Source organism: Vulpes vulpes, chromosome 13, assembly GCF_048418805.1.
Source record: "Vulpes vulpes isolate BD-2025 chromosome 13, VulVul3, whole genome shotgun sequence".
NCBI lineage: Eukaryota > Metazoa > Chordata > Mammalia > Carnivora > Canidae > Vulpes > Vulpes vulpes.
The window spans coordinates 129,917,916-129,930,081 of NC_132792.1; the positions used below are offsets into that span (position 1 = coordinate 129,917,916).

Consider the following 12,166-nt stretch of genomic DNA (forward strand, 5'->3'; position numbering starts at 1 on the left):
GAATTAAATGAGGTGAAATGAATTTAAGATACAATGATACTGCTTAACTTGATTCAGAAAAATTGTTTACTTTTCAGACTGCTCTTTTAGAGTCTTTTCATATCATTTCTTTGCATGAAATCATTCATCGGTTTCCCATTATTTGTTAACCTGGTATGTCTTTTTCCATGATCTGAATTTCATTTCTCTGGTGACCTCATGTTTTGGTGTGTACTTACAAAAATAGCATATAGATGCATTTTATTTTCTCATCCATTTTCATAAATTTGGCTTTGAACTGGAGATTTTAGTCAATTCATGCTTTGACAATTTATTGTGAGTGGTGATATATTTGGATCTATTCATTTATTTTACTGTTTTTTTTTTATTTTACTGTTTTCTGTTTGTGTTTTGTTTTTTTTTTATTTCCTCTATATATGTATTATCCTTTGCCTTTATGCCTTTCTTTAAAATTGCTTGAAGATTTGCTTTCTGTTTTGTTTCTGCTATTTGCATGGAAGATAGACATTCATGCTTTAGAAGAATAATTAACAAAGCCTAAAATCAATACTTTTGCCCTTCTGAATAAAACACTTTAGAACATTTTAATCTCTTCTCCTGTTTCCAATTTTATATGCTTATATTATTCTGAATTTAGTTATATCTTTTCTCTCATAAATTATATATTACTGTCTCATTAGTTTGTATTTGTTTAGACTTGCCTACATATTTACCAATACTTTTTGGCTTTTCCACCACAGATTCTCCATGTGGGGCCATTTGTGTACCTAAAGTACTTTCTTTACCAGTTCCTCTAGTAAAAGTTTGTTAATAGAAACAATTTTCATTTCCTATTATCCTTTTCTTTTCTTCATTCCTTCCTTTTCTTTTTTCATCTCTTTCCAGAAAATGAAGAATTTTATATCAATTCATCAAAGATAGTTTTGCTGGATATTTGCTGCATATCTATTTTTTTTTAAGATTTTATTTATTTATTCATGAGAGACACAGAGAGAGAGAGAGGCTGAGACACAGGCAGAGGGAGAAGCAGGCTCCATGCAAGGAGCCTGATGCGGGACTTGATCCCTGGTCCCCAGGATCACACCCTGGGCTGCAGGTGGTGCTAAACTGCTGTGCCACCAGGGCTGCCCTGGATATCTAGTTTGATAGTTATTTTAATTTAGGTGCTATTCCACTGTGTTCTAACTTTATTGTTGAAGAGAACTCAGTCATCAGTCTAATTGTAATTTCTTTATAGTTAATCTGTCTCTCTTTTTTGACTCTTTTTTTTTTTTTTTAGATGTTATTTATTTATTCATTAGAGACACAGAGAGAAGCAGAGACATAGAGGGAGAAGCAGGCTCCCTGTGGGGAGCCTGATGCAGAACTCAAGACCAGTACGCTGGGAAGGCAGACACTCAACCACTGAGCCACCCAGGCACCCCACTGCCTTTTTTTTAAAAAGAGATTTATTTGAGAGAGAGAGAGAGAGAGAACATGAGCAGGGGGAGGGGCCAGCTCCATCCCAGGGCCCAGGGATCATTGCCTGAGCTGAAAGTAGACACTTGACCAACTGAGCCACCCAGGCACCCCTCTTCCTTGGCTACTTTTAATTACATTTTTCTTTACTGTGTTTTCTCCTTTATTAATGTCACCACAGTATAGTTAAGCTTGGATTTCCTTTTTTATTTTTATTTGAGCAGGGAGTCCAACACAGGACTCCTTCCTGGGACCCCGGGATTATGACCTGAGCCAAAGGCAGACGCTTAACCACCTGAGCCACCCAGTCGCCCCATAGTCTTTAAATATAATTAAGGAAGGAGATGTTGGGACTTCTGCTGTAGTTTCATCTTACCATTTCAGGATTCATTTAAATCAGTTTTACAACCAGCCAGGTCTTTAAAACTTGGAATTTATTGATGCGTTTTTGGCATCAGGAAATTGGCATCTTGAAAAATGTGGGAAATTTGCAATCTTTGGTCTTTGGTTATTTACCATTCTCCATTTTTTTCTTTTGGAATTCTGATTACATGTATTAGATGACTTTATTCCATCTACCATTAAGCTTTTTTTTTTTTTTTTAATTGAAGTAAAACAATTTAGGAAAAGCACATAAATCCTAAGTATATAGCTTAGTAAATTACCACAAAGTAAATCTATTCAGATAACAACTACTTAGGTCAAGAAATATAAAAGCATTAAGTATCCCAGAAGTCTCCTTGTTCTGACCTCTAATAATTTGTCAAATTCATCCATATTGGGTGCAACTATAATTTGTTCATTTTAATTGTTATAGTATTCCATTGTGTGAATATATCATGATTGATTGATTTCTTCTATTGTTGATGAAACTTTTAAATTTGATTTCCTGCTTGGAGAACATTCCTTTACATGACTCCCAAGTACAAAATGCATGTACTTTGTTGCACATATACTTAGAAGTAAACTTGCTTGGTCATAGGATATGTTTTTGTTTATTTTAGAGATATTACTAAATAATTTTCCAAAATAATTGTAACAACTTATATTCCTGCCAGTAGTATACAAGAGTTTCTATTGTTGCCCATCTTTGCCAACAATCGGTATTATTAGTCTCTAATTTTGGCAGCTTATATAGTGTCATTTTATGGTTTCAAGTGCCTTTCCCTGTTGATGCTGCTAAGGTTGTGCATCTCTCCATATGTTTTTTGGTTATTTGGATATATTCTTTTGTCAGGTGCCTATTCAAATGTCTCTCCTAATCTTTTCATTGGGTTTGTCATCTTATTTTTGATTTATAGGAGTTTCTTAATCTCTTCTGTATATGAACCTATCTTTTCCTACTCTGTGGTTAATTTTTCACTTTCCTAATGATGTCTTTGGATGAACAGATGTTTTTAATGTCTAATTTATTGATGTTTTCCTTTATTATTAGTGCTTTCTGCATCCTGGTCAAAATAGTTTTACCTTGGGGATCCCTGGGTGGCTCAGTGGTTTGGCGCCTGCCTTCAGCCCAGGGCATGATCCTGGAGTCCCAGGATTGAGTTCCACATCGGGCTCCCTCCATGGAGCCTGCTTCTCCTTCTGCCTGTGTCTCTGCCTCTCTCTCTCTCTCTCTCTCTCTCTCTAAATCTTTAAAAAAATTTTTTTTTCCTAGTTTGAGATTATGGAAATATTCTTCTATTTTCTCTTTTAAAAAGTTTATTGTTTCGTCTTTGCATTTAGGTATTATAATTCACCTGCATTTGATTTTTGTGATAGTATGAAGTTAGGGTAAATTTTTTTTCTCCTTATGGATTTTTGTATTAATATAATTTATTTCTTGGAGAATTAAATGAGAATCCCAAATAGCATACAAAGAGCATTCTCCATAAAGACATTTTAACAATGTATACCCATTAACCAAAGGTGGTTTTTTTTTGCTGAATACATATAAACTGTAATGTATGTGTGAATAGGATATTTTTTAAAGCTGAAATCTATCCATTGAACAATTCCACTATTCCCTCTTCCCCTATCCCTTGCAACCTCCATTTTACTTTATTTCTGAGTTTGATTATTTTAGATACCTCATAGAAGTACAATCATGTAGCATTTGTCTTTTTTTTAAATCTTTTTTTTTTTAAGATTTTATTTATTTATTCATGAGAGACACACAGAGAGAGGCAGAGACACAGGCAGAGAGAGGGAGGAGCAGGCTCCATGCAGGGAGCCTGACAGGGGACTCGATCTCGGGTCTCCAGGATCATGCCCAGGCTGAAGGCGGCGCTAAACCGCTGAGCCACCGGGGCTGCCCCAGCATTTTTCTTTTTGTGACTAGCTTATTTTGGTTAGCATAATGTCCTCATGGTTCATCCATGTCAATCTATGGCAGGATTTCCTTTTCTAAGGCTTAATACTTTCCCATTGTATGTATATATCATACAATCCATTTACTTGTCATTGGACATTTGGGCTTTCTACTTCTTGGTTATTGTGAGTAATGCAGTGAACATGGGGGTGCAAATATCTCTTTGGGACCCCGGTTTTGATTTTTTGGGTTTATATACCCAGAAATGGGATTGCTGGATTATGTAATAATTCTATTTTTAAAAAAGATTTATTTGTTTGAGAGAGAGAGACAGAGAGAGAGAGAAAGAGAGAGAACAGGGTGAGAGAGGGAAAGGGAAAGAATTTTATGCAGACTCCTCACCAAGCATGGAACCTGATACAGGGCTCGATCCCACCGTCCTGAGATTATGACCTATGCCGAAATCAAGAGTTGGACATTCCACTGAATGAACCTAGGTGCCCCCTTATTTTTAATTCTTTAAGGAACCTCCATATTGTTTTCCATAGTGGCTGTTCCATTTTACATTCCCAACAGCAGTGCATAAGGGTTCCAGTTTTTCCATATTCTTGTCAACCCTTGTTATTTTCTTTTTTTGTTCAAGAGTAACCATTTTAATGGGTGTGAGGAGATCTTTCATTGTGTTTTTGATTTACATTTACTTAATGAAATGTTCTGGTTGAGTTGAACGGGTTCTTTTTGTATTTCGTGTATTAACGCCTTATCAGTTTGTATGTTCTCCCATTCCATAGATTTGTTGAAGATAGCTATTGTAAATGAGACTGTTGTCCTAATTTTCTTTTCAGATTGTTTATTGATAGTATATAGAAAAAGCTGATTTTTGTAACCTGCGGCTTTGCTGTATACATTCATTAGGTTTTTTTTTTTTTTTTTAAGATTTTATTTATTTATTTGAGAGAGAGAGCACCAGCAGTAGTGAGAGGCAGATGGAGAAGCAGGCTCCTTGCTGAGTGGGAAGCCTGACGTGGGGCTCAATCCTAGATCCTGAGATTATGACCTGAGTGGAAAGCACTCAGGCAGAGCCACCCAGGCGCCCCTCATTTATTAGTTCTTTTTTTTATTTCTTTTTTTTTAATTTTTATTTATTTATGATAGTCACAGAGAGAGAGAGAGAGAGAGAGAGAGGCAGAGACACAGGCAGAGGGAGAAGCAGGCTCCATGCACCGGGAGCCTGATGTGGGATTCGATCCCGGGTCTCCAGGATCGTGCCCTGGGCCAAAGGAAAGCGCCAAACCACTGCGCCACCCAGGGATCCCCTCATTTATTAGTTCTAACAGTATTTTGTATTGGGATCTTCAGCATTTTCTACCTATAAGATCCTATCTTCACCAAACAAATAATTTTACCTCTTCCTTTCTAATTTCAGTGTTTTTTTTTTCCTTGCCTAATTGCTTTAGCTAGAATTCACTGCTGTATTGAATAGATGTGGTAAGAGTAGGCATTTGTACCTTGTTCCTGATCTTAGTAAGAAAACTTTTAGTGTTTTACCATTGAATATGATAACTGAGATTCTATATATGGTCTTTATTAGGTTGAAGTAATTTCCTTCCATTCCTAGTTTGTTGAGATTTTTTATTGTGAAGGAGTGTTGATGTGTCAGATGCTTTTTTTGATATCAGTTATGATGATCATATGGTTTTTGTTCTTCATTATGTTAATACGGTATATCATATTGATTGATTTGCATATATTGAACTCATTTTTGCATTCCATTAGTAATTCCCACTTGATCGTGCTGAATAACATGTTGTCGTTTTGGGTTTTTTCTTTTTTTTTTTTTGTATTTTGTTGAAGAGTTTTACATCAGTATTCATCAGGGACATAGTTTATAGTTTTGTGTTCTTTTAGTGTCTTTGGTTTTGGTATCACAATAAAGTTGTCCTTATAGGATGAATTTGGAAGTGTTCCTGTTTCTTCAGTTTTTTTGGAAGGGTTTGGGGAGGATTGGTGTTCTTTAAGTGAAGGTAAAGTTCCCCAGTAAAGCCATCTGGTTCTGGGCTTTTTTGGTTGGGATATTTTTGATTAGTGATTCAATCTCCTTACTAGTTACAGATTTGTTCAAATTATTTATTTCTTCATAATTTAGTTTTGGTAGGTTGTATGTTCCTAGAAATATATACATTTCTTCTAGAAATGTGTTGTATAATTGTTCATATGAGTCTTAACATGCTTTTTATTTCTGTGGCATAATTAGTAAAGCCTCTTCTTCCATTTGTGGTTTTTTTTGAATCTTTTTCTTTAGTCTAGGTAATAGTTTGTCAATATTGAAGATCTTTTTAAAAAACCCAATTTAGGGGATCCCTGGGTGGCTCGGCGGTTTGGCGCCTGCCTTTGGCCCAGGGCGCAATCCTGGAGTCCTGGGATCGAGTCCCGCATTGGGCTCCTAGCATGGAGCCTGTTTCTCCCTCTGCCTGTCTCTCTCTCTCTCTCTCTCTCTCTCTCTCTCTGTCTGTCATAAATAAATAAATAAATCTTTTAAAAAATAAATAAATAAAAAACCCAACTTAGTGTCGTTGATTTTTTTTTTTTTTTGTCTTCTATTTCCTTTATTTTTGCGGTAGTCTATTATTTCTTTCCTCTTCTAACTTTGGGTTTCATTTGTCGTTCTTTTGTTTGTTTGTTTGTTTTTAAGATTTTATTTATTTATTCATGAGGGACACAGAAAGAGAGACATAGGCAGAGGGAGAAGCAGGCTCCCTGTGGGGAGCATGATGTGGGTGGGACTCTGTCCTAGGACCCCAGCCAGGTCACAACCTGAGCTGAAGGCAGATGCTCAACCAGTGAGCTACCTAGGTGCCTCCTTTTGTTAGTTTTTTGAAGTGTAAAGATAGATTGTTGATTTGAGATCTTTCTTATTTTCTAATGTAGGTGGTTACTGCTATAAACTTCTCTCTTGGTAGTGTACCATTTACATTAAAGTAGTTACTGATAGAGAAGTACTTACTATTGCCATTTTACCAATTTTTTCCTGTATGTATTGTAATGATTTTGTCACTCTTGTTTTGTTTTTTTTTTTTTTTTTTTTTTTTTAGTGACATCCTTTGATTCTTCTTTTGTACATCTATATATTTTTTTTCATTGTGGTTAAAATAAGGATTTTATAAAACATTTTATAGTTACAACAATTTATCTTAAACTGATAACAAATTAACTTCAATCACACACAAAAACTACTTCCTTTATTACATCCTGCTCCCACTATGTTATCACTATCACAGATTACATCTTTTTGTATGTTGTATTCATTGACATAGTGCATAATTTTTAATGCTTTATCCTTTTAAATATCTATGCTCAAATAAAAAGTGATCTATATATCACTATTTATAGTATTGCACATTTCTGTATTTGTCTGTATATTTACCTTTATCAGAGACCTTTATATTTTTATACTGTAGTGTGTTGCTATCTCATATTTTTTATTTTAACTTGAAGGAATCCCTATAGCAGTTCTTATAAGGCAGGTCTTCTGGTGATCAACTCCTTCAGCTTTTGTTTACCCAAGAAGGTCTTTATTTCTCTGTCATTTTTAAAAAACAGTTTTCCTGGATGTAGTATTCTTAGTTTGCAGGTCTTTTTGTTTCTTTTCTTTCTTTCAGCACATTGAATATATTATCCCACTCCCTTCTGGCCTATAATGTTTCTACTGAGAAATCCACTGTCTATAGGAGCTCACTTGTACATGATGATTCATGTTTCCTTTGCTGCTCTCACGATTCTTTTTGACTTTTTTAAAATAAAGATTTTATTTTTTTATTTGAGAGAAAAAGCACAAGCAGGGAGGGGGCAGAGAGAAAGGGAGAAGCAGGCTTGATGGGTCTTGATTTTAGGAGCTGAAGGCAGACACTTAACTGACTGAGTCACCCAGGCACCCCTCTCTTTGACAAGTTTTGTCCTATTTAGAGTCCTTTGAGCTTCTTGAGTGTGGATATCCATTTTCATTGGGAAGTTTTCAGCCATTATTTTTCAAATAAGCTCTCTCCCCTCCTTTTTCTCTGTCTGGAATTTCCATATATATTGCTCAGCTTATTGTGTCCTGTAAGTCCCTTAGGGCATTCTTCAATTTTCTGCATTCTTCCTTTTTGTTTCTCCAACTGAGAATTTCAAAACAGTTGTCTTCAAGTTTGCTGATTCTTCTTTCTGCTTAATCAAGCCTGATGTTGATCCCCTCTAGTGAATTTTTAAAGTAATTATTATATTCTTCAGTTCCAAAATTTCTATTTGGTTCTTTTTCCAGTATTTATCTCATTGGTGATATTCTCATTTTGTTAATGCATTGTTTTCCTAGTTTCATAGTTGTCTATTTGTGTTCTCTTGTAGTGCATTGAGCTTCCTTAGAATGATTAATTTGTAAATTCTTTTCATAGGTAAATTCTTTTCATATATTTATTAGAGTTAGTTTCTGAAGATTTATTTTGTCCTTTGATTGGGCTCTTACCCTGTATGCTTGTGTGCCTTGTGATTTTGTTGTTGTGATTTTTCTTTCGAAAAATCAGCCATCTTTCCTGGTCTTTATAGACTGGTTTTATGCAGGGGGAAGCCTTCACCAGTCAGCCCAGCTAGAGATTCTGGAGATCCCTTAGACTTTTTTATGACAATGTATCTTCTCTAGTCTTGAGTGTATAATTTTCCGTTTAGAGAGATCATGCTCCCTTTCCTGTCTGCAATACTGAAGGTTTTTTGATGCTGCAGTGAGCTGCTGAGCTCTCTTTTGTTGTCAAGATATTCCTGTTTTATTAATGCCGAGAGTCAAGCAAGACAGAAACTAGTGCATTGTCAGCCTTCTACCTAGAAGCTAGAGTGTTGAACAGATATTCCACTCTTTTTTTTCCTTTCCAATGGAGATGCTGCAAGTTGGGCTTTTTTCCCCCACTATTGAGCTGTGCTGCCTTGGGGGAGATGCTGATATGATTGAAATTAAATAAGCTTTTCTAATTATATGATAATATATATATTATCACATATTATACATATTATATAATATGGCTGCACTTGGCTTTGAACTTACCTGGTATACTGCTTTCTTAACAGATTTTTGGTATTCTCCTAAAGGCTTTTTGATTATTTATTTTATTTTATTTTATTTTATTGAGAGAGAGAGAGAGAGAGAGCAAGCATAAGTTGAGGGGTTCAGTGGAGGGGCAAAGGGAAAGAATCCTAAGCATGCTCCACACTCAGTATTGAGCCCATTTTGGAGCTTGAGCTTATGATCCTGGGATCATAACCTGAGCTGAAATCAAGAGTCAACCGCTTAACCAATCAACTGAGCCATTCAAGTGCCCCAAGGCTTTTTGACTTTATATTGTTATTAAAAGTAAGTGTTTTTGTAGGGGAAATAGGTTGAGGCTTTCTGTTCTACAATCTTGCTGTTGTCACTCTATTTCCATATGGATTTTACTTACCATCTTTTACTGAAAGATGGGTTTTATTCCCCCATTGCTGTTCAACATGCCATTAATTGTAAATCAAGAGTTCATATATGCATAGATCCATTTTTTACTCTTTTTTGCACCATTGGTCTATTTGTACTTTATAAGTACCAAATTGTTTTAATTGCCATTGCTTTGTAATGACTCTTGATATCTAGTAGAGTACATTTTCTTGTTCCTGCTTCCAAGAACATTTTGACCATTGTTGATTCTTTGTGTTTCAATCTAACTTTTTAAACCAGCATATTATTTTCCAACAAAAAACAGTTTGCTACTTGACGGGATGAGCACTGGGTGTTATTCTGTATGTTGGCAAACTGAACACCAATAAAAAATAAATTTATTATAAAAAAATAAAATAAAATAAAAATTCTGATCACACACACAAAAGTTTAACTATGTGAGGTGATAAATGTCTAAGCTAAAAAACAAAAACAAAAACAGTTTGCTGAAAATTAGATTGTGATTATACTGAATTTAAAGATAAACTTAGGGCAAACTAATACCTTACAATTATTGTATATTCCAATCAATGAAGATGATATATTTTTGCATTTTAAAGGTATTTATTTAAACTTCTCTCAATAATATTTTATAATTTTTAATGTGGCATTACTGTACAAATTTCCTTTAATTTTTTTTTAGTGTATTTGATAGTTTTGGTACTGTTGCAAATGTTATCTTTTTAAGAATTTTACTTTTTAGGGATCCCTGGGTGGCGCAGCGGTTTGGCGCCTGCATTTGGCCCAGGGCGCGATCCTGGAGACCTGGGATCGAATCCCACGTCGGGCTCCCGGTGCATGGAGCCTGCTTCTCCCTCTGCCTGTGTCTCTGCCTCTCTCTCTCTCCTCTCTCTGTGTGACTATCATAAAAAAAAATAAAATAAAAATATTTAAAACTGGAAATCTTTTATTCACTTATTAATTCTCATAATTCAACTGTAGATTCTTTTGGATTTCCTATATACACAGTCATATCTTTTTTGAATGTCATAACATTTTTCTTTATTTATTTTCGACCCATATACCTGTTCCTAGTTTGCTAAGAATTTTATCTTGAATGAATGTTGCATTCAGAAGGTTCTTTATTGAGATTTAATTGATATGTCATACACTGCACACATTTATTTTATTTTACTTTATTTTTTTATTTTTTTAAATTAATTTTTATTGGTGTTCAATTTACCAACATACAGAAAAACACCCAGTGCTCATCCCATCAAGTGTCCACCTCAGTGCCCGTCACCCATTCCCCTCCAACACCCGCCCTCCTCCCCTTCCACCACCCCTAGTTCGTTTCCCCGAGTTAGGAGTCTTTATGTTCTGTCTCCCTTCCTGATATTTCCCAACATTTCTTTTCCCTTCCTTTATATTCCCTTTCACTATTATTTATATTCCCCAAATGAAGGAGAACATACACTGTTTGTCCTTCTCCGATTGACTTATTTCACTCAGCATAATACCCTCCAGTTCCATCCACGTTGAAGCAAATGGTGGGTATTTGTCGTTTCTAATTGCTGAGTAATATTCCATTGTATACATAAACCACATCTTCTTTATCCATTCATCTTTTGATGGACACCGAGGCTCCTTCCACAGTTTGGCTATTGTGGCCATTGCTGATAGAAACATCGGGGTGCAGGTGTCCCGGCGTTTCATTGCATCTGAATCTTTGGGGTAAATCCCCAACAGACTGCACACATTTAAAGTGTACAATTTGTGGAGTTTTGACAGCTTATTGTATCTTGAAATCATTCCCATATTTCAGGATAATGGATATATCCATTATATTCAAAAATTTCCTTATTCCCATTTTTAATCCCTTTCTCTTGTCTCTACTTAACCCCACATCCTTGGGAAATCACTGATCTTTTAATTACTGTAGATTTGTTTATACTTTTTGTGGAGTTATATATGAATGAGATTATATAATCAAACCGTATGTATTCTTTTGGTCTGATTTTTTTCACTTAGCATAATTTTTGAGATTCATTTATGTTGTTGAGAGTATCAATAACTAACTCTTTTTATTCCTGAGTTGTATTACCCTTCGTCTTTGGATGGGCATTTGGGTTGTTTTTACTTTTAGGCTGTTACAAATAATGCTGTTTTGAATATTTGTATAAGTGTCTTTGATGGACATGTACTTTCCTTTTACTTTGGTAAACACATAGGAATGGAATGACTGAGTTATGTTAGAGGAATGAGTTTAACTTTTTAAGAAACTGCCAGACTTTTCCAGAGTGGTTATATCATTTTACATTTCTGTAAGCAGTGCCTGATAGTTCCAGTTGTTCTGCATCCCTTTTTAACACTTGCTATGGTCAATCTTTTTTTATTTTAGACGTCCTAAGAGATATATAATGGAATCTCTTGTGTTATTTCTCAATTATCTGATGATGTTGAGCATACTTTTTATGTGCTTATTTATCATCTTTATGTATTTGGTGAACTGTTCAAATCCTTTGCCCATTGGACTTTTATTTCTCATTATTGAGTTTTGAGGGATTTTGAAAATATGTTTTGGATATTTTTCAGGTATGTGATTTATAAGATTTTCCTCCCAGTCTATGGCTTTTCTTCCTCATTTTCTTAACGCTGTCTTTCCAAAAGAAGTTCTTAATTTTCAGGAAGCCCATTTTATCAAAGTTCTTTGTTCTTATGGGCTAATGTTATAGCTAAAAACTTTATTTAACCAAAAGTTACAGGGATTTTTTTCCTAGAAGTTTTATAGTTTTATGTTTTACACTTAGATCAATGATCTATGTTGTAATAATTTTTTAAGAAAGTCTGAAGTATTGCCTGAATACTTTTTTTGTTACTTTGCATATGGATATCCAGTTTTCTGACACTGTTTTTTTTTCTCCACTGAATTTCTTTTATACCACTATCATAAATCACTTGGCTGTATGTATATCACCTATTTTTGG

General features: G+C 34.9%; 1 protein-coding gene across 19 annotated transcripts in view; it reads left to right on the forward strand.

Annotated features, from left to right (window-relative positions):
* Positions 1-12,166, forward strand: part of DCAF6 (DDB1 and CUL4 associated factor 6) — a 133,356-nt gene that overhangs the window by 35,597 nt on the left and 85,593 nt on the right. The window lies entirely within an intron of this gene.